This window comes from Canis aureus, chromosome 15 (assembly GCF_053574225.1).
Source record: "Canis aureus isolate CA01 chromosome 15, VMU_Caureus_v.1.0, whole genome shotgun sequence".
Lineage (NCBI taxonomy): Eukaryota > Metazoa > Chordata > Mammalia > Carnivora > Canidae > Canis > Canis aureus.
The window spans coordinates 21,691,752-21,714,377 of NC_135625.1; the positions used below are offsets into that span (position 1 = coordinate 21,691,752).

The 22,626-nt window shown below is 40.0% G+C and overlaps 1 protein-coding gene and 1 long non-coding RNA gene across 10 annotated transcripts in view; one reads left to right on the forward strand and one right to left on the reverse strand.

The window, feature by feature from the left end:
- SORBS2 (sorbin and SH3 domain containing 2) overlaps positions 1-2,486 on the reverse strand; it is a 216,621-nt gene extending 214,135 nt beyond the window's left edge. For all 7 annotated transcript variants that reach the window (XM_077848768.1, XM_077848771.1, XM_077848767.1 and 4 more), the window contains exon 1: positions 1,710-2,486. The gene's annotated coding sequence lies outside the window, so the exon portion shown is untranslated. The remainder of the gene's footprint in view (positions 1-1,709) is intronic.
- The window catches only part of LOC144284351 (uncharacterized), a 40,865-nt gene continuing 20,554 nt past the window's right edge, over positions 2,316-22,626 (forward strand). The window contains exons 1-4 of one of the 3 annotated variants that reach the window (XR_013352700.1): positions 2,316-2,349; positions 2,866-3,021; positions 8,258-8,352; positions 13,455-13,580. This is a non-coding gene — a long non-coding RNA (uncharacterized LOC144284351). Of the gene's footprint in view, positions 2,350-2,865; positions 3,022-8,257; positions 8,459-13,454; positions 13,581-22,626 lie in introns of those variants that run through there. The other 2 variants (XR_013352701.1, XR_013352699.1) reach the window with 2 other exon arrangements.

Sequence of the window (22,626 nt, forward strand, 5' to 3'; positions counted from 1 at the left end):
TGAAAGTTAAACATAAGCCCAAGGCTGTCACTTCACCATTTTTATCCCCAACAAGTCTCACACACACAGATAGGCATTATTCCTATTTGTTCTCATCATCAAACATTTGGACATGAATCCCTAGGTCGAGTTTGCTCAGTCTGTGTCTCTAGATCTTGAGTACTGGTGACATTTAGAACGTAAGTTTCCAGAAGTATTATCCTTGTACTTTATAATTCTTTTATCTGAGGGCTGTTGACATTCCTGTATCACCTGAAACAGGTGATGTAGGCTCACGTGTAGCAATAAAAATTCTATTATTATTCTTCATTAAAAGGTGATACCCATGTCATCTACATTTTGGGGGGAAAGGTAGCAAATAAAAGTATATTTCTTAAACGTAGATCTCAGATACTATTTATTTTACATTTCATGGCAGATTCAGTCCTCGGTAGAGGTTTTTATTCAAAGTTTTCAACACAATGTTTTTCACTGAATATTTTCAATAGCATTGTAAATGATCTGATGTGTCGGTAGACCAACAATAGAACGGACTTAGGTAAAACTGGAATGTTGCTAAAACCAAATGTAATCATCCTTTGGTCATTTCCTTATCAAGGATTTCAGTTTGACTGACCAATTTCAATTCATGGTAACAGCTTTGTTCCTAAGAGGCTCTAAATCAAAGAAATGCTCGCTAAGGGGGCAGTTCCTACTGCAATCCAAAGTCTGTGCTATTATCACGTAGCAGTGACAGCAAACATCCGCTGCGAATGTCAGCCTACATTTATTTGTAGGAGGTGTGTGGTGTTTTGGGTTTCACTCTATCTCTGAAACCTATCTGCTTGTGAGAAAAACTGGGCAATAAAAGAAGTTTTACCGGCACATACTATAGCTGAGCTTGGACTCAATGCAGAGATTTCACTTCCTTTCTTTCCCTGGATTCCGAGCCTGGGGAGCACAATGGGGGTGTTGTGCTCTGGGCTAGCGTGGCATGCATGATACTAGGAGAGGACGTGTGAGCAGCTTCCAGTTATCTACACCGTTTGCTTTACAACTACCCTGAACTAAATCAAATGGCACCCCAAGACTCTAAGTTCAGGATAAGCGAGTGCAAAATCCACCAGCTGTTATGACCTAAATAGGGAACAGAATCCCTGAATTCAAATGTAGATACACCGGGTGTGCTAAGAGTTCAACAAATCATTGATGAGGCTTCCGAAATGCTGCACAGTTATCAAGCTGCTGATTTTCCCCCTAATTCTCCTTAACGCACGCCAAGGTACAGTTAATTAAAGGATCCATTGTTTATAAGGGAGAGAGATTGTTACTTACAAAGACTGTCCAGAACGACAGGCTGTCATGGTTTGTCAAAACACGAAATATCTTAAGACTCCAAGGCATATCAGTAATGTTTTTTTGTTGTTGTTGTTTTGTTTTTTGTTTTTTTTTTTTTTTTTTTTTGTCACACAATTTCCAGGACATGAATCACTGCAACAACTCTGTTCCCACACTATTTTGTGGACATGCCTGCGTGTGAGTGCATGTGCATGGTAAATCCAGAGAACACAATGAAGGTAAATCTTTTAGGTTGAGTTTCGCTCCAAATGATTGCTATGCCCTGCTTTAAAAAAAAAAAAAAAAAAAAAAGGCAAAAAAAAAAAAAGGCAAAAAAAAAAAAAAAAGGCAAAAAAAAAAAGGGGGGCAAAAAAAAAAAAAAAAGAGCTTACCTTTTTGAATCCAAAGCGGGGTGGATTCACAGGGACCTCCTTCCCAGCCTCGGCCTCGGCCGGAGGCAGATGCTCTGGAGCCCACAGGAAGCAGCGGCGCCGCGTTGCAGCCCCGGGCCGGTCCGAGCGCACCTGCCGCTCGCAGGCAGCAGCCGGGCCCGCACCGGCGTTTGCAGAGGGGAACAGCCTCCTTCCGGGTCACTAGCTTTCAGGGTGAGCAGCTAGAGAGCTGCCGCGAGGAGATTGCAGGGAAGGCTTGCCTGCCCCCAGACAAAAACCCTTTGGGCCGCCTGATCGCAGACAGGCAGCATTATCGCTCCGCATTCCACTTTCTCCAATCAGCTAATCGCAGCGGCCGTCAGCAGCTCGTCCGGACGGCAGCTCCGGCTCGCGGCGTGCGTGGCTGCACCCACCGCCCGCTAACGTGCCCATTGCTCCGCTCTTCTCCGAGGGGATTTGGAAAGGACGCTCCTTCCAGGGGGCGGCTCAGCAGACCGTGCACCCCCCCCCCCCCGGGCTTCCAGGAGGGAAATGGCTGGTGCTCGCAGCGCCGCTGCAGGCCGCTCATTGGGCTCCCTGGCTTTCCGTGGCCATGGCAACAGCCAACAGCCTCCCTTCGACGGCAGGCACCGCGGCTCAGGTGCGGCTCGCCCCCGCGGCTGCTTCATTTCTTTCCATCGAACTCATCATTTTCCTTTTCCCTCCCCCGAGGACGGGAGCTTCCGTCCTCTTTCTCGCCCCTTGGGCCGGAGCGCGAGGGGCTCTGAGTTTTCAGCCTCTGTTCCACGAGGCCGTGCTCCTTGCACGGAGGCTGGGAGGCTGGGCGGGGGGGGGGGGGGGCGGGGGGGTCCTTCTCGGTAGCTGCATTCGGGTCCCTCCTGGTTAGTCACCCGCAAGTCCGCAGAGAGACGCTAGTGGGAGCCACTGGCTGGAGGCCTGGGGGCTCCGCGGCTGAGCACCTGCCTCCGGCCCGGGGCGTGACCCTGGAGGCCCGGGATCGAGTCCCGCCTCGGGCTCCCTGCCTGCTCCTCCCTCTGCCTGTGTCTCTGCCCCTCTCTCTCTCTCTCTCCTCTCTCTCTCCTCTCTCTGTGTCCCTCTGGAATAAATAAACAAAATCTTAAAAAAAAATAAATAATGGGAACCCCTGTCAAAACAGATTGTAGCTTCGCGTCATCTCGGAGGCATAAGGGAGGTCTGCAGATGCGGGCAGTATCACCTCGTGTTTTCAAATAATATGCTTGAAGCCACTTAACTGAAACAAAGCCCCAGGACTCATTCTGCGTGGCCCAAATGACAACCAAGTCCCATAAAGGTATCTGTTAGACGCAACCTAGGACTTTCATGTATCGAGTTACTGTAGTGTATTTTTAGGTATTACACAATCTAAGATAGAATTTAAGAAAAAAATCCTGATTGTTTCCTATCGCAGAAAATGATTAACTTAGTTATAGTTTATTTGTGATTTAAAAATACGTTACTGGGTGCCTGGGTGACACAGTTAAATGTGCAATGCTTGGTTTTCACTTGGGTGGTGATCTCAGGGTCATGGGATCAAGCCCGGCATTAGGCTCCTTGCTCAGCATGGAGTCTGCTTGAGAGTCTCTCTCCCTCCCTCCCTCTCTCTAAAATGAATAAATATATCTTAAGAAAAATAAAGAGACTTTAAAAATCCAAACCAAATTAAAAACTCTTTGCTTGGGCAGCCCGGGTGGCTCAGCGGTTTAGCACTGCCTTTGGCCCATGGCCTGATCCTGGAGACCCAGGATCGAGTCCCACATCAGGCTCCCTGCATGGAGCCTGCCTCTCCCTCTCTATGTCTCTCATGCATAAATAAATAAAATCTTAAGTAATAAGATTAATAAATAATCTTAATAAAATCTTAATAAAATAATCTAAATAAATCTTAATCTAAATAAAAAATCTTAATAAAAACAAAAACCCTTTGCTTTAAACATTACCTCCAGGAGGAATACTCTTACTTTCTCTGATAGATGGACCACACCACACCCCTTCCTTAAAATGCCACCTCCTTAGGGAATTTCCCATGATTAATGTCATTAGCCATTTTACCTTCTGCAAAATGCCCACCCTTTTCTTTAACACTGTCACCAGTCACAATCTATTTGTTCTATATCCAAGACACCACCCAATTCATTTTTGTTTCCAGCAACCTGTCTGTGCTAGCTGTATTAAAACTTTGGACTTGTAGATGCTTCCTTTGCTAGGAGTCAATGACTTAGTGTTTTCTAAGTATCGTATTTCTCCATCCACATTAGCACTCTTGGCTTCAGGAGCAATTTGCCAACTTTAGTTTGTTGAGAATCCTGTGGACACAGATTTGGTAATCCCGTCTCCCTTTCCTCTGCAACCAGATTCACTTTTGGTAGGTGTGAGCCAGCTTAGGGTCAGCGTATCTACTGAAGAAAAGTGGATGGGCCTTTCTGCTTGTACGGTCCTCACCTCTCCATGTTGATTTAAGCCTGCTCACCTGTTCTCATTTAAATCACCTTCCCTTAAGTTATTTTGAGTTTGCAGCACCTGAACTGGCCCCTACCTTCAATTTCAGCCTCATAATCGATGCTTCCTTCCCCATGCTTCAGCAATCTTGAATTACATCCTATTTCTTGTTTCCCTGACTAGCAGATATTCCTGCTACCTAAAAGCTTCTCAGCCAGATTTCAGCCTCCCAGCACCTTTTAACTCCCTCCCAATTGGCCTTCTCCTTTATTTTTCAATGATTTGCTCAAATACATCACCTCACCAATGACCTACCTCAGGAAGGGTATGCAGTGGCCTCCCCTGCTCCATTGTACCTGGGATCTACCTCTACTGTTACTATACTTGTAATACCCTGTTGATGTATTAGCCTTATTAGACTTATTTTGTAGACTTAGTTTGTGTCTGACTCCCATACTGCTCTGTCAAATCCCCAGGAGCCAATTTGGTCCATTCATGTCTTACTTGTCTTCCATGTTTTATTTTTAATTTTAAGATATTTTAGTATCTTAAATGAGGACCTACAGTGCTGTCTGAACAGGCACTGAATGGCAGCCTAGTGTGTGAAGTCTGTGTTTGAATTCACCTCTTCAATATCACCTATTCGTCAACATTGAAACTTCAGAAGAATTTAAGGGATTTTGATTAAATGTTGGCATGTTAAAAAAATTACCAACAAACATCTCAGTTCATTTTGTGTTTTAGAGGGGTTTTCTTCCGTGTTGTTTAAAAATGTCTTTATTCTACACTTATACCTGATTGATGATTTGGCTAGGTGTAAGAATAAGTCATTTTCCTCTGGGATTTTGAAGGCCTTCTTTTTAAAAATCTCGTATATTCTTGCCCCACTATGGGCAATTATGCCCCCAACTGTGACTCCCCCAAAAGAGAACTAAAAAATACCCAAGTTACACAGGATAAGAGGCTGGCAGAAACTGAGGCTCCTCTCTTTGCATTTATGGCGTCCCTCATACATCTCTAGGAATTGTTATATATTACTTTCTGCAGGATTCTGTTATTTCTGTGCTCTTGGGCTTTTTCACCTACCCCAAGCCGTACCCTTCATTTCTCTGGCCCCCATGGCTCATCACCCTCTAGCTATGCTTTACTTCATGTCTCTGATTTCCATTGTCCCTCCCAACTTGATCATTAAAAAAAACAAAAACAAAAACAAAAAAAGTTGCTAAATGCAGATTTTCAAGGAACAAATGGGATTTTTCTATTTCATCTTTCTAAGCCAAATAAGGTAACTCATAAATTGCCAGCAGCTTTATACCTAGAATGCCCTAAGTCAGGTTCTAATCATTGGTCCAGTCAGCTCTGGTAGGGACACTTGGCATTACATTGTTTTCAAATTTTTGACAATGCAATTGGTGTACAGTAACAGCTCATTATTGTCTTAATTTTTACTTCTGTGATTACTGATAGAGATTACTGATAGAATTAAACATCTCTTCATGTTTGATGGTCTTTTGGGTTACCTCCTCTATACACTTCCTGTTCATAGCTTTTAGCCTGTTTTCTCTATTAAGGTTGGTGTATTAGAGTGGAATTTTAAACAGAATGGTCATTAAAAGCATTTTCAAAATTTTTATACAGTTAAGCATGACAATTAAACTTGTTATATAATTAGATCTTAATAAGATATCCATTGACATGTAAAGGGAAACCAGTAATTCACCCTGCTAATTGTTTTGGTTTTATTTCTTCAGAAAACCTCTATGCAGAATTTTTTTTTCTGCATGTAGTATGAAATATTACTACTACCATAATATGAAGAATGACTTTCTAAAATAAAACCTAAGATCATACAAATCTCATCACAGAAAATGTTGGCATAGAAGTGTCTTGCAAAATTAATATTGCTCTCATGTTTAAAAAACAGCAAATAGCATGAATGAAAAAGGAGGCCGAAGAGCTGGTTACAGATGGAAGGAGGGCAAGGAGACAAGCAGAGTGCAGTGTGTGACTCTGATCTGGGCACTGGGCCAGGAGGAGGTGCCATCAAGTGCATCATTGAGACAACTGGTGAATGTGAATGTGGTCTGCGTGTTAGGTGATAGCGGTGTTTGCATTTGAGATTTTCATAACTTGATAATTATATTGTGGTGTTAAAGTTTGCAGGAAACATGATGAAGTGTCACGTAGTTCAGCAGAAATAATAATAATGCATGATAGTATATTTGTAGTGTGTGTCTGCATGGTGTAATCCAGCTCTTACAATGATAGATATGTGATCTATCTATGGAGGGCTAGTACAAATATGGCAAAGCAGCAACACCAGGTGAATCCTGAGTGAAAGACATTTCTGGTTTATTTTACTATTCTTGCCAAGCTTAAAGTTTTTGTTGTCAAGCTAAAAAGCTTTTGAAAAAGAAATAAAATGAGAACAAAATACAGTGTTTGGAACAAAAATAGATTAAAATAGATTTAAGGTCAGATTACTTGATGACGGCCTATCAGAATTAAAATTAAAGTTGGTAAGTTAGGGACGAATTAAGGTAATTATTATTGTCACTATTTTTTTTTTTTTTTTTTTTGAGATTTACTATTTGAGAGACCTACAATGAGAGAGCAGCAGGAGGGGCAGAGGGAGAAGGAGAAGGAGAATCTCAAGCAGACTTCCTGCTGAGTGCAGAGCCTGACACGGGGCTCCATCTCACCACCCTGAGATCATAACCTGAGCCGAAACTAAGAGTCAGGTGCTTAACCGACTGAGCTGCCCAGGCACCCCCACTATTGTTACTATTATTAACATTATTGAGAGACTACTTGGGTAGAAAGTATTGGAAACATTTTTCATTTTCTTGAAAGAAGTCTGATTTCCCTGGATTTGCTGCTTCTCTGTATCCTAATATTAAGCTTGGCGATACAGTTATATAGTTAAACTAATATTTATCCCTTGGTTCCCATGTTGAAATCTGTCTTAATCCAGTTCCTTCACCACTGTAAAAATAAGGTGAGATCGTTGTCGATCAAAGCAACGTGTTCTCCTGCAGCCGCACCTGTTCCTACAACCTCCACGGCTGGGTGACAGTCTACCAAGGGATCCGGTCCCCAGTATAACAAAAAAGCTCTTTGTACAGCTTAGGGAACAGAATTTAAGCATGGTTTGTTTAATAGGACAGCATAGACTGTTACGAGGCTTAAACTGGATTTCTAATTCCTAAAGCAAACAAAATAGAATATGCTAAGTATTGTTCCTAAATCTTGCATATTTAGTTCTGTTGGCAATGAAGTGAACAATGTGCTGTTACATGGGGCCCAGAGAGGAAAGGTGACGATCACTTTGGGCAGGATTAGACAGAGCATTGGAGCATCTCAGCAAAGCAAATTGGATTTATTTTTCAGATTCCATCTTCTAAGAAAATGTATGGTAGGAAGCAGACTGGCCCACAGGCTATTAATCAGATGCCTTAATAGCCTCTGCGAGAGTCTGACCTTGATAAGAATCCAGAATGACCTTGATAAATTAGAGGTACCTGAAATCAAAACACACCCAGCAGAGGGAAGGCTTTATGGAAATCTATTTACTCGAATAAATTAAAAATGAGAAAATGATTACAGAAGAGCAAAAACCTTACCAAAGTGTAAATGATAGAAATATAAATGTCAGCAATATAAAACTGTTTTTAAAATCTGAATATAGGGCACCTGGGTGGCTCAGTGGTTGAGCGTCTGCCTTCAACTCAGGGCGTGATCCCAGAGTCCTGGGATCGAGTGCCGCATTGGGCTCCCTGCATGGAGCCTGCTTCTCCCTCTGCCTGTGTCTCTGCCACTCTCTGTGTCTCTCATGAATAAATATCTTTAAAAAAAATTTTTAAAAATCTGAATATAAAGTAAAATCTACAAACACAAAATTAGCATGTGTGCATCACAGAAGAGACAGTTCAGCAGTTAGCAGAACCCACCTGAAGCTCTATATCCCTCCTAGATGAGGAACAAGAGGAAAAATGTGGCAAGAGGTACAGGAAGAAAGTTTGGCCAGGCCTATCCCTGGACGTCTCGGTCTTGACTGGCTTATAATAACAACATTGTTTTAAATATTTCAGGTTTATCAAGCTCTGGGCTGGTGAATGCCTTCAATCACAGAGGCTTACAAGAACAACTTCATCTTGAAATGGGCATTAATACGTGTCACTGCCAGGTGGGGAAAAATTGCAGTGTTAACCAACAACAAAAAGGAAAAACTAGCTGCTGACCATCCATGCCCTCCCACCCCCCAGCCCACCCTTAACCCTAGTAAACCCAAACACAGATAGGTCTGGCTTGTTCCTGCTGGAGAAGGGGGGGAAAAAAAAGCAGACTTGGCTTTTATTAAGGCCACAGTGTGAGAGCTTCTGTGAGCAATATTGAAAAGGCTGCACTTGTTTCCAAGGAATTTGATTGTTTATACTTCATAATGATAAGCTTCAAAAGTGACCTGGAAAAAGAAGGCTGCTGGCTTTTCACTCCACCAGGAGGGGCTGTGCTTTGTTCTCTGAGAGGCACTCTGACCAAATTAACAGAGTGTATCTCTCGTGACCTTTTCCACTTAGCATTGTTTCTTAGGGAAACAGTGACTCCAGGGCCCCTCCAGGCTGTGTGCGACAACGCCCCACCGCACAGAAGGGCCTTGGGCCTCTGCCGTCACTGAGTTATTGAATCAGTAACGAAACACATCAGCCTTGGCAAATAAAACCTGGCAAGAAGCGTTTTAAAACAAATGCTGCTGGTTTCACCTGAGCCACTGAAACAAATTATGGGGCCCAAGGTGAAACTTGGCAGCATCTGTGAGCTCTGAAGTGGCCAGCACCAGGGCCCTCGCTTGCCAAATGCGCAGATCGCAGAGGAATGAAAATTAGCAGTGTCGCCCCCCACACCCCCTGCCCTTAGAAGCACTTCTGATAGAACTGTTCAGTGAGATTTAGTCATCAAAATGAGCAAAAAATATAATGAGGTCTGAGTAACATATGATGAGATACTTGTTTGAGAATCCAATGGTCTGATCCCAAATCAGAAAAATGGTTGAAGGACAACACCCCCCACCCCAAACACACACACACACACACACACACACACAGATCCCCTGGAAACAAAAATGCACTACATGTCCTAGATATCCAGTTAAAGGCCCACCAGTGATGGCATATACAACTTGGCAAAATAATCTCCATGACCTTATGGAATACTGGACAGGGGTTCCATTTTATCACGTTAGGATGGTAATCAAGAATGGTAATTATTTCACCAAGTTTGTCCAACTCAGAATTCATTTCCTTTGTTTTCAAGAGTAAGACTCACAGGTCCTAATTTCTGGCTAGTTACCTTGAACTGATAACGAGGGAAAATACTCTTCTTTTGGACACTTTCTACGTCAAAGGAAGAAGATTAGTTTTATAAACAGTCCTTGAGTTTTTCAAGTTAGCACAAAAATCATTTCACAACTAACTTTACTACAGGCATGAGGGTAGATAAAGAAAACTCTACTAAGAGCTGACACCTAAACTATGTCTTGAAGGATAAGGAGGGGGACTTAATGAAGGAAAGACATAACAAAGTCTGTAAACCAAGAAAATAACGTGAGCCAAGTCTAGGATACATGAGGGGGGATTGGTGGATTTTCTTTCATAAATTGGGTGAAATAAATGTATCCCCTGATTTTCTAACAGGATTTTTAGTGGATCAAATAAGGTAATATATGAAGGAGTTTTAAACTCAACAGTTATAAACACACTCAAGCTATTATTTAATTTTTGGTAACATGAGAAAGTTTTATCACAGTTATCTATTAGGATTAGGATTGGCTGCATATATGGCAAAACCGAATAACAGTGCTTCAACAAGACTATGCTTAAGGGATGAAGGACCAGGAGTTCAGGGCTAGTGGAAAACTGGCCCCATGGTCATCAGGATGCCAGCTCCTTCTCTCTGTCCTGCCATCTTTGGAAAATAACATCCGTCCTCAAAGCATCCTCATGGTCCAGAATGGCTGCTTTTACTCCAGCCAGGATGTCCATGTTCCAGGCAAATGAACAGGAAAGAGGGCAAAGGGGCACATTTTCTACCTGAGTTGGCCTCCTTTTTTTTCTTTTTTTAATCAAGATATAATTGACATATGATATTTTGAGTTGGCTTTATGTAGAGAACTTTCCCGTAACTCCAGCATTTCTGCTGACATCTCATTGCCCAGTCCTAGCTACAAGTGAGGCTCAAAAAATGTCATCTCTCAGCTAGGCACATGGTGGCCCCAGATATATCAGTGTTCTATTATTGAGGAAGAAATTGAGAACAATCATGGGTTGGCAGCAAGCTGCCTCTGCCAGATATCAGCCAGGGGTCATCAGTCATGAATCTTTAGGCAAGATTCACCTTTTTCTTCAAGCCTGCAGCTGGACCTTGAAAGTGACACTATTTACAGACGGGGCTCTAGGGCAGCTCAGTTGCAGATGGACCATCACATTGTGCAGTTACCTTTTCCTTGTACACTTATTTATCTAAACTCTGTCTATCTTGTGGGACTATAAACTTCTGGAGAAAAGGGACCATTTATTTTGTCTTCACCCTACATTTATTGCTTAGCACGGCACCTGGCATGTAGAGACAGATATGATGAATGAACAAATGAATGAATGACCAGGCTGGGGAAGTCACCGTGAATTGTATCTTCCTCCAAGGCTATCCCTCGATCCAACCCAACAAGCATTCCTTTATCCCGTACTACATGCCAAGAACCTCATCCGGTGTTAGATTACTAAATTACAACTCCCATTCTGGGTGGGAGAAAATACAAGTGAATAACTGGTTATGTTACAGTGTGATTTGCTTTGCAGAACAATGATATCCAGGCAGTCATGGGTGAAGAGAAATAGCTAGTCCCTCAGCTCCATGAAGTGGCTGTGCTTGAGTTGGGTCAAAAGGATAACGAGGGGCTTGGCTTGCTAGTCTGGGAAATCAGGGGCAGGATTTCAAGAGCAACACAGACACTGGAAACCAACTTGGCAGTTTGGGGAACCCAAGGAGATTTGAATGCAGCTGAAGTGCAGATTGCGGAAGGCATGAGAGGAGAGAAGATTGAAAAGATGGATGTGCGACAATTTGTGAAATGTTTTGTTGTGCACGTTAAGGACTTTGGAGTTTAGCTTTCAGGAAACAGGAAACCACCACAGGGTGCTAAAAAGAACAAAGATGTGATCGTGTTTGTATTTTAGGAAGATAGCTTTGGGACACATTTACCTGGGCAATCTATTTTCATGGAAATATAGCTTCATAGGACTTTATATTTTGATTTCTTTTATTTCTCATTTCATTAGACATTCATTGAGCACCTTCTTTATGTAAGGTATTGTATTAGGTGCCAAGAGAAGTACCAACATTAGGAAGGACCCATAAATCATAAGACATACCAATATTTATGTTCCATCGAAAAGAAGGAAAAAACTTGTCAATGACATTGTAACAGTGTTCTAAGTTAGAAATTTTTAAAAAGACTGTATTTGACAGAGAGAGAGAGAGAGAGAGAGAGAGCGAGCACCTAAGCAGGGGAAGGAAGGAGAAGCAGGATCCCCACTGATCAAGGCGCCTGATGCAGGGCTCCATCCCAGGACCCCGAGATGATGACCTGAGCTGAAGGCAAACACTTAACCAACTCAGCCACCCAGTCACTCCTAACTTAGAATTTTTGATATTTGTTGAAAGAATTCTTTTAAATGTAATTATTTAAATTTCATCGTGTTTCACTCTGTGCATACAAAAAAAAAAAAAAAAAAAGAGGGGCACCTGGATGGCTCAGTGATTGAGTGTCTGCCTTTGGCCCAGAGCGTGATCCCAGGATCTGGGATCAAGTCTCACATCAGGCTCCTGCATGGAGTCTGTTTCTCCCTCTGCCTGTGTCTCTGCCTCTCTCTCTCTCTCTCTCTCTCTCTCTGTGTCTCTTATGAATAAATAAATAAAATCTTTAAAACAAAAACAAAAAAGAAAAAGAAAAAAAGTGAAAGTAGTTAAGATACTCCTAAAATTCTTCGTATTCATATTTCTGAGTGGCATTTAGATCAGGGTCATTGGTATTCAGGACACACACGCACATATACACACATCAACATCATCTACCTGATAGTTTTCAGTCTCAAAGTTTGTCATGTATCGGAATCAGTTTGAAAAGTGGTAAAAATAGAGTTGCAGGCCATGTTCCATTTCAGCAAACCTGGGCTTCTTATATTCTATGTCAGTACTTCAAGACATTCTAAGACCCTCAAAGTTTAAGAAGCACTGCTCTACGGCATCAGGAGAGTTATTGTCTCAGGACCACTTCTTAAAGTGAATGTACCACTTACGTTTTCAGTATTTTCTTGTATTTGGTGAGTTTTGGTGTAATACAGGACAAAGGTATCACAGTTGATACCTAGCTGAGAGCTACATTGTTTCCTGGGATGTTAAACTGTAGACAGTGTGTGTCTTAGAATCAATGAACTATGCTATTTTCAAAAGGATGGGAATTTTACAAAGCATGCAAGGAATAGATCAAAGATAATGATTGCCTGATTTTTAAAAAAAAAATTTATTTATTTACCATACTCAGAGAGAGAGAGAGAGAGAGAGAGGCAGAGACACAGGCAGAGGGAGAAGCAGGCTCCATGCACCAGGAGCACGACGTGGGATTCGATTCCAGGTCTCCAGGATCGCGCCCTGGGCCAAAGGCAGGCGCCAAACCACTGCGCCACCCAGGGATCCCCCTGATTTCTATAATAAGGAACTGATAGATTATGGTGCCTCCACATGGAAGATAGTCTGTGTTTAAAAATAATTATGTAGAATGATATTTTTATTTTTTAAGATTTATTTATTTATTTATTTATTTATTTATTTATTTATGAGAGAGAGAGAGAGAGAGAGAGAGAGGGGCAGAGACACAGGAGGAGGGAGAAGCAGGCTCCATGCCAGGAGCCTGACGTGGGACTCGATTCCGGGACCCCAGGATCACGCCCTGGGCCAAAGGCAGGCACTAAACTGTTGAGCCAGGGATCCCTAGAATGATATTTTTAAAAGGGTGTTCTATGAGTGGGTATTCAAAAAGGGCACCAGAAGAAAAAAAAAAAAATAGAGTGAGAAACTTGCAGACCATGTCCCTCTCTTAGAGTTTCACAGTGCATTTGGGCATTGAAAACTCTGAGAAAGCTAGGAGTTTTTAACCTATAACTTTCTGATTTATGGCATAAAAGATATTCATATTTTATTTATTTATCTATCTAAATATCAATTTGTTTATTTTAGTTGTCTCTACACCCAACATGGGGCTCAAACTCATAACCCCAAGATCAAGAGTTGCATGTTCTTTGGACTGAGCCAGCCAAGTGCCCTTCATATTATATTTAAATAAACAGCAACAATAATGAAAAAGTAGGTGCCTATTTTGTGAGACTTTTTCAGTTCACATGAGACTAGAAGAGAAGTGTTAGTCATAAATTATAGTAGAGGAAAGAAGAACAAAATGAATGTAAGCATCATGTACAATTTTTGGTGCTTTTCAAGGTCATATATCTATGTAATAGAGATTTTTAAACAAATGAGTCAGCCTGTTTTGTCTGTAGTTTGATATAAAGGCCAAGTAGGGAACTCAGTAAATTGTATCTCGAAAGTTATTCAGCTATTGAGGAGAAATAACCTCAAATGAACAGTGTACAGCCTATATCATACGTGAGGTAAGCAGTACCTGATACTAGTTACGTGATCTTGGGCAATTGCTTTAACTTCACAAGCTCATTTTTTTTTTTTTTTTTTTTACATCAAAATGGTTACAGGTACTATATTTGATTCCTAGGGCTGCTGTAACAGACTACCACAGACTGGTTGGTTATACACAATGGAAATTTATCGTCTCAGAGTTGTGGAGGCTAGAAGTTCAAAAGCAAGTGTTAGCAGAGCCATGTTTTCTGAAGCCTCTAGAGAAAGATCCTTCCTTCCTCTATGTAGCCTCTGGTTGTGAGAAACCCCTGGTATTCCTTGGCTTGTGGCAGTATAATTCCAATCTCTGCTTCCATCTTCACATAATCACCTTCCCTCTGTGTGTTTGTGTCCAAATTTTCTTTTCTTATCAGGACACTAGTCACTGGAGTAGAGCCCACCCTAATCCATTACGACCTCAACTTGATTATATCTGCAAAGGTCCTATTTTTAAATAAGGTAACATTCTCAGGTTTGGGGGTTTATGACTTCAATGTATCTTTTTGGAGACACAATTCAACCCCCATGATGATGTGATAGTTATTCTTTTTTGAGGAAAAAGTTATTGGTCTCTATTCAACGTTGGGTCTACAAAGAACTAAAGTATGGCTAATTCTACAGAACAGACTTGACAAATGAGTGAATTCCTAGGAAACCGGTGGAAAATATCAAACAGACTGTTTATTTGGATGCTTTTTGTTTTTACTGAACTGACTAGAAATTTCCTCTATCGGATTTGGAGTGACTCTACCATTGCAAAATTGAAGCAACAGTAACAAAAAGGAATATATCTTATATGCCAAAAAGATCCTACCAAATCTCTTCCAGATTGATGTCTTTTTCCAGAAGAATTATCCAAAGCAACCTTCCCCAAACCCATACTTTTACTTCAAAGTTCATCCTCCCCCCATCTGGGCAGTAGGTAGTCTGATGCTCAGGCAGGCAGCTCTTTGAGACTGATCAGTGGGCTTCTGAATTCTCTTTACCCATCAGTTGTTGAGAGGAAACATGTATGATTTCATCGTGTCTCCAAAGGCAGTCATTGCTTCTTAATTCAGACTCTCAAAGACATTTATACCATCCTCTGGTTATAGGTCAAGTGGTTTTAGCAATTTCAGACCACCAGTGATCTAAAGTAGATACTGAAACTTTCAAAGGTGCTTAAAATTGAAGAGAATTATTAGGCACATGGAAAACAATTTTTTATTTGTTCATTATGTTCTGTTTTTAGTGTATTGGAAATCATTTCTAGTTTCAAAGCACAGTGTTATAATAATAGTCAATGTAATTTATTTAGCAGATTACCATGTGCCAGGCACCATGCTACAAGTTTTATAAATATTAAATCTGTTCCTCATAGTAGCCCTGCCAAATAGGCATTATTTTTATTTGACAGATGAGAAATTAGACTGAAAAATCATGACTTTCAAGGTCAGAGAATCACATTAAATCTACCATACTACGTTTCTTATTTAAGCACTGTTTAAATTAGTTGCCTGTAAATGTAGAGACTCTTGTTAGCTCTGTTTGAATCAGATTACTGAAAGTCAACTTAAAAGGCAGTGGTGATATTCCCAACATTTTTTTTTTTGCCATTTATCTTGGATAAATCATTTTGATCATTCTCATTATAGTTTCTGCATCTTAGAATAAAGATATTCTATTTTTCATTACTTTGAAGTATTGCACATAGGACTGTGGAAAGAGAGAAAGCGTTATTAGGATTTAGATGCTAGGTAATTTTACTAGCAACAGTCATCACTTAAAAATCAAACTACAGAATTGCTCCTGAAATGAATGAAACCATTTCTGTTTCCAGCTGTTCTTTACACTGGGCCTAAGTCCACTGTGAAGAAAGAAGAATAATGGTTTTGATTTTTCTCTCAGTTGCAATGACCTAGCTCACTTAAGATTTCCTCTCTGTGCCATAGAATATCTTCACCTAAAACTCCTGCAAAGTGAAATAGCCCAGGTCACCACAGGGAGTCTTTCTGCAGTTAATTAAACAAGCTAGCCTGAAAGCGTTTCAAGTCCATGGCTTAACAAGCCAAACAAGAACTTTATTCAAGCAAAATCAAAGTAGGGGAGCAAAATTTTAGTCAGCAATATTTTAACCAGTGACACCTCATCAAATGTGGTCTCAAATTCTTTTAAATCCATTGCCATATCACTGCGTTCATATAATAAAAAACATTTCTTAGCGTTCCCATGCTCTTCAGAACCAGGGTGGTTTTCTCTAAAGTTTTTCTTTGTATCTAAACTTGGAGGAAATATTTTTTATTCAAGAGCAGCCCCTCATATATGCTCACTGGGCTGAGGTATGTGCATTTATTGACCATTGATGCCTGTTATTCAAGTTACACTCGTTTATGATAAACATAAATCCAGGGCTACAGCACAGTGTGTCAGCATATCATGGAAATCTTTCTTGAATTTTCTTTGGAATATTTTCTTTTTCATTGCCTTGTACATTATTCATGTATGTCACCATATTTTATAGACAAAAGAAGTTGGTCATGTCAGCTGGTGTGTATTAGCAAATTCATTGAAAAAATAATTCAGCATATTTGGAATTACGATTCTTTTGTAAAATTGGGGCTATTAATATATACTATTCCCCTCCCTTCTCTGTAATTTGCAGGGTTAGTGGGGAAAAAAGGAAAGATAAAGGACCAATGAAATCACACTAATTTGTGTAACAAATGTATTTCTGAGTTCTTTGATGAGCCAGGCACTATAATCAGGTGAAATAACATTAAAAGGAGAACCAGTAGACAGAATTACTATAGAATTTATCCCTAATTATATCATCATGAGCAAATTACCAACTGCATTTCTCAGCTCCCTTATTTGTAGATTAGGAATGTCTTGGGCCCCTGCCCACTCACAAGTTATTATGAGGATCAAATGAACCTTTTTATTTGCTAGTATAAAGGACAGTGAGTTGGAATTCAGCTTGCTTTCCTTCTCCACTGCAGCCACTGGCCCGCCTGCCCTCATCATCTTTGTCGTCATCATCTTTATTCCGATCATCATTATTACTATGGTTTTAGGTTGGTTCCCTAAAAACAGGATTTACTAGAGGAGGTTTATTGCTGAGTACCTTTCCTTAAAATACCTGTAAGGGAGTATGGCAGGGAAACTTGGAGAAGTGAATGCTGGTGAAGTTTCAGGAGAGGCCACAGGAAGCTGTGGTGCTGAGATAACCCTTTCAAGTTTTCCCAGTCAAGACAAGGGGGCTGGGTCTTTGTAGCCCCCTATCCACTCATTGCATGCAGGCTACCTACATGGAGGTGCATAACTTTGGGTGAGGCTATTTGTGGAGAGAGACTCAGTTGTCAGTTTTCAGTAGTACATGCTCCTGGCATCAGGGTAAATGAGTGTGCCTTGGTCCTGAAGAGAAGATATGAGAGATCGCAACTTCTGCTAAAATCACCACCACCACCAACACCACCATCACCACCACCATCATCATCTGGGGCTTGAAATGGCCTCCATGAAGTCCTTGAACACACTGTCATTTCATTTGTCTTCTCTAACACAACAAAGAAAGACAAGATAGAGCTGCCCCGATAGGTAACATCAAATTATAGCTGAACCTCAAGGGCATCATAGGAAGAAGGCAAGGAACTCCACCCACAGTCATGGCAAGATCACATCCTTCCCAAGATACAGATGCATAGCATAGTACATCAACTCCAAATCAAATGTCTCTTGTCTCCACATTGATCACTCTCCAGTTTCCATTTCTTTCATCAAATTATAGATTTTCAGGGTGGGAGAGGACTTTGCAGGTAGGTCAGTTGATATAAATGCTGCTTTGTGGTTGAGTTCTCTTTAGTGATCCTGACAAACACTATCCAGCCTTTACTGGATGGACCAGCTCCAGCACTGAAGGCTCACTACATTCCCAAGCAGCCTATTCTGTTGCCACATTTTGTGTGAGTGGGATTTGCTTTTTCCATTGGTCCCATTGCTATGCTATGGGATAACAGCGTAGATTTACCCATCATCCATATGTGCCATACACATTTTTTTCTTGAATTAAGTGTACTTAATTCCCAAAACTTGTTCCTAGTTTGTAACAGTTTAAAAGCTTATACCTGGCCTCTATCCTTTGAATTTACTTTTTTCCTCTTAAACTGAGAAGATTGCTCCAAGTTTTCTCTAACTCATGCAAAGAAGGACAGGGCAATCATCTTCATTCTTGCTACTGGGCCTCTATTCATGTGGCCTATTATTAAAATACTAGATTCTAAGTTGTATGTGTTAACAGCATGATATGGATGCTAAATAAAGCTCTGTTTTAAACCGTGTGTCTCTTAGTCTTGTCCTAATGCAGCTGGCCTTTTTTTAAATGCTAGTGTAGGACTTTCCATAGATTGGAGTAAAACTTAATTTTTTAAAAAAATATTCATTTATTTATTTAAGAGAGAGAGAAAGAAAGAGAGAGAGAACATGAGTGAGGTGAGGGGCAGAGGGAGAAGTAGATTCCCCACTGAGCCGGGATCCTGATGTGGGGCTGGATCCCAGGACCCCAGGACCATGACGTGAGCTGAAGGCAGATGCTTAACCGACTGAACTGCCCAGGTGCCCCTGAGTAAAACTTAATTTTGTCTTTCATTCCAACTATTGAGATCTTGGTGGATTCTACTTTTGTTTCAAAGTTGTTTGTTTGTTTTCAGTACTATTAGGGTAATTACATACATAAATATGCACATATGGATAGAGTAACATGGAAAATTTAGGGAAAGAGAAAAAGAGAGATATGAGGGGAGAGAAGGTAATTGCTTCTCCACCCCACTCTACTCACTAGACACACAGACACACAAACCAAGAGATGACTTTGAAAGATTAGATGAAGCAGATGGAACATACTACTTAACCAAAAGATAGAGGACTAAGTTTTCTTTAAGCTTTGCACCCGATTTCAGTAACATAGTCATTATTTATAAAACGTTAACACCTACTCTGTACTCAGGCACTGGAATAAAACGTCCATAAAAATTATTTCATACAGAAGTCTCAAGATATTTTTCATTTATTATTAATTCCAGCCATCTGCTTTATACAGTCAACCCATACTTTCTAATTTCTCTACTTAATTTCTTGAGTGGTACCAAAGATGTATTGCCAAGTAGATCAAAGTAAATAATTTGATTTTCAGATTTAAATCTTCCATTGAAATGACTACACTGACTTGGACTGAGAAGAGGGGGACATGTATAACTACCACTAATGCATTGTATAGCTTTTCATTCAATAATTTCCATCATAATTTCCCCAAGGGTTTCAATTCTCCTGTATGACAAAACTTTAAGAAGCACAGTGGTAACTGCATATCATTTGATTGTACATTTATACTGACAATTTTTCAAAGCAAGCTATATCCTTTTTACTTCTTTTTCTTCACATTTTTTTCCCCATTTCCCTGGTAACTATTATTAACCCAGGGATAGAGAATTGAAAGGGGCTTAGAACAATAGTAAGAGAATATACACTCTGGTTGCCCGTTTAGATACCTTCAGACCATAGTTTGGAGAATGAGAAACTAAGCTATTGGAAATTTCCCAATTGGTGAATTTGCAGGGTAACTGTATAGAGGCAGGAGATCCAGAACACATATGAGAGGCTATAAGGTGATAGAGAATTTTTTTTTAAAAAAAAAGCTCTTTGATTCACCAATATCTGATTTTAATTCTGCAAACAGAAAACAGTTATGGGAGGGAGCAGCTGAGCAAACATCATCATAAACACCAAAGAAATAGGAGCATAGATTTAATGTGCTGGAAAGGGCCTCCTTTTGATCTCTGAAATACAACTTGGTCCAAATCAAGAAAGGGAGTGGCATCTGCAGTAAAAGCAAAGAAGCTGACATCCAAAAGATAAAGAACTCAGGATGGAACCTTGCTGGTACTAATGCTTGCTCGTTTATTCTTTCTTACTTTTTCTCCTTTCTTTCTTTCTTTCTTTCTTTCTTTCTTTCTTTCTTTCTTTCTTTCTTCTTTCTTTTTTTCTTTTTTTTTTTTTTTGGCATACCCTGGATATCTTAGATTACCACTGTTTGTCAAAGTAGCATGGTTAATTATTTACCTTTCTCACCATTGGGCTCAGATTCTTTTCTTATCAAACTTCTGTGTCTGAACCCAAAACAAACAACCTCCCTAGAGCAGTAAATGATCATGTCAAGCTGGGTTTGTGTGCTGGTGGTGGGATATATTTCTCTTCTTTCTCTTAAGATCTCTCTTGTTGCCAGTAATCATTCTGCTAGTGAGGGTCAGGGCTAATTTGGGCTGCTATGTTGTACTTATGGTTTGCCATGACTTGATTCTTTGTGATATTTTAAATTTGCCCTTTAGACCTCTTCCTTATGTCTCAGTCTATCCTAATTCCTTTATTCAATAAGGTATTTCAGATTTCACTAAAGAAAGAAGGCTGTGTCTCTACCCAAGGGTTTTTCTTTGTTGTTGTTGTTGTTGTTATTTTTTGCAGGGTTGGTTGAGGGGGAGGGGCGTGGATTTTAGATCATTACTCTAAAATGGACCTAACATGATGACCTAGAATTAGAATGATTGAATGATTAAAAATAATTAGACAGCAGAGCTGATATTTTGGGCTTTTTTCTCCTTTTCTCCAAGACTCCTTCCAGCGCAGATTGCTCTGGCCAAATGTGGTAGAAAAGAGCTGGTAGGTGGGGTGGTTGCAAGCAGATGCTCTGTTTCTGCAGCAACTTCCAGTTTAAATTCCATCTCAAATGAAACCGCTATTCTTGTCCTTGATTTTAGATCTATTTTTCTCCCTTCGTAAAGTACATCGCTCTTGATCATTTATCCTTACTTTAAAACTCTTATGTAGTTGTATCTTTTATTATGATGCCTGAAATCACTCTTGGAACAAGGAAGATATAAAACAAAAAAGGAATAAAAAGAGTGGAGCCCAACGGTCAAAATCATAGACTGTGTTAGCAGCCTTTCATTTATTTATTTATTCATTCAGTCATTCCTAAAGACTTCCTTAGTATTTATTATGTCACAGGTATTAGGATAAGTATTGGCCATTGAAGAGTAACCAAGAGTCCTCACAGAGCTTACAGTCTAGACTAGAATGTAGGTCTCTTGACAACCAAAGTTCTGCTTTTCCCACCACACTCTACCATGTTATTGGTACTTTAAGAAAAAATGCAATCCCTGGGGCACCTGGGTGGCTCAGTTGGTTAAGCATCCAACTCTTGATTTCGGCTCAGGTTGTGATCTCAGGGCCATGAGATCGGGTCTCATATTGGGCTCCATGTTGAGCGGGGAGTCTGCTTAAGACTCTCTCTCCTGGAACGCCTGGGTGGCTCTGTGGTTGAGCCTTTGCCTTTGGCTCAGTCATGATCCCGAGGTCCTGGGATTGAGTCCCACATCGGGCTCCCTGCATGGAGCCTGCTTCTACCTCTGCATATGTCTCTGCCTTTCTCTGTGTGTCTGTCATGAATAAATAAATAAATAAAATATTTAAAAAAATACTGTCTCTCCCTCTGCCCCTCTGCCTACCCCCTCAAATAAATGAAAAAATAACAGCTTCCAACAGAGTGACAGATTAAGTAAAAAATTCTTACAATCGGTTTAGCAGTGTCTCGCACATACAGTTCAATAAATGTTAAATATTATTATTATTAATTATTGATGTTCTCTTGTTATAAATATAGTCAATCTTATAATTATTGTAACTTATTTTCAAAATCTAAGTTGGGAATCATTTCTGAACAAAATGAAATTCTTTATCATTAATCATTAGTCAGGATTCAAGTGTAATGCTGAGGTTTAATACTTTTTGAAACTTGTCTTTCATTCTTTGAAATTTTTTCTTCTTATAATAGCAAAGTTTATCATGTTTGATAGTTATAAGAAGTTGCCCATCTGGCTGTTACAGAGTATTAAAGATACTACTGTAAAAGCTGGAACATTTTTCAGAATTACCTTTTCTGCACCTATGGTCTTCAAATGGCTAATTCCAAAGAACAAAGGATAAGTTATCCATGGGAAATGAAGTCATAATTTTATTTTTATCACCCCTGTCTGAGTATAACTACCACTGTACATCATGTCCAAGTAATGCGAACATGTCTGGTTGGCACAACTACAATAGCAGTGCTGATAAGTAACTGATCAGCTTATCCACAGCATTCTTTTCATGGGGAGGTCACTGTCCTCTTTGTTCCTGAAAGTCCAACAGAGCTTAAACATTCCAGAAACTGGCCATTCAAATTAATTAAATGACATCATGTACACGGCTCCTGGGATTATTATCTTGTGATACTGAAGCTTCTGTGCTTTTATGTTTGCCTAATTAAATTCTATCAAATGTAAGAAGTTAAGCAATTAGCATTACTAGACCACATAATTAACACATGCCTTAAACACACTTTTTTGAATAATAGATTACTACTACCTATGAAATACAAAAGGATTACCAATGTTTAAAACTTATGACTATGGAATATCATCTTAATGTTTCTCCATATGTAAAACAGGAATTATAGCATCTAATTCATAGGCTTTTATAAGGATTTACACAGGGCATTTAATTCAATTAATATTTAATTTCAGTATTTAATTTTCAATTAATATTTAACACTAATTCTCAACTAATCTTTATACAGTTAATAGAAAACTAAGATGTAATAAAATTCAATACTATAATTATGATGGAAATAATGATTCTTAAACTTTGACTCAGA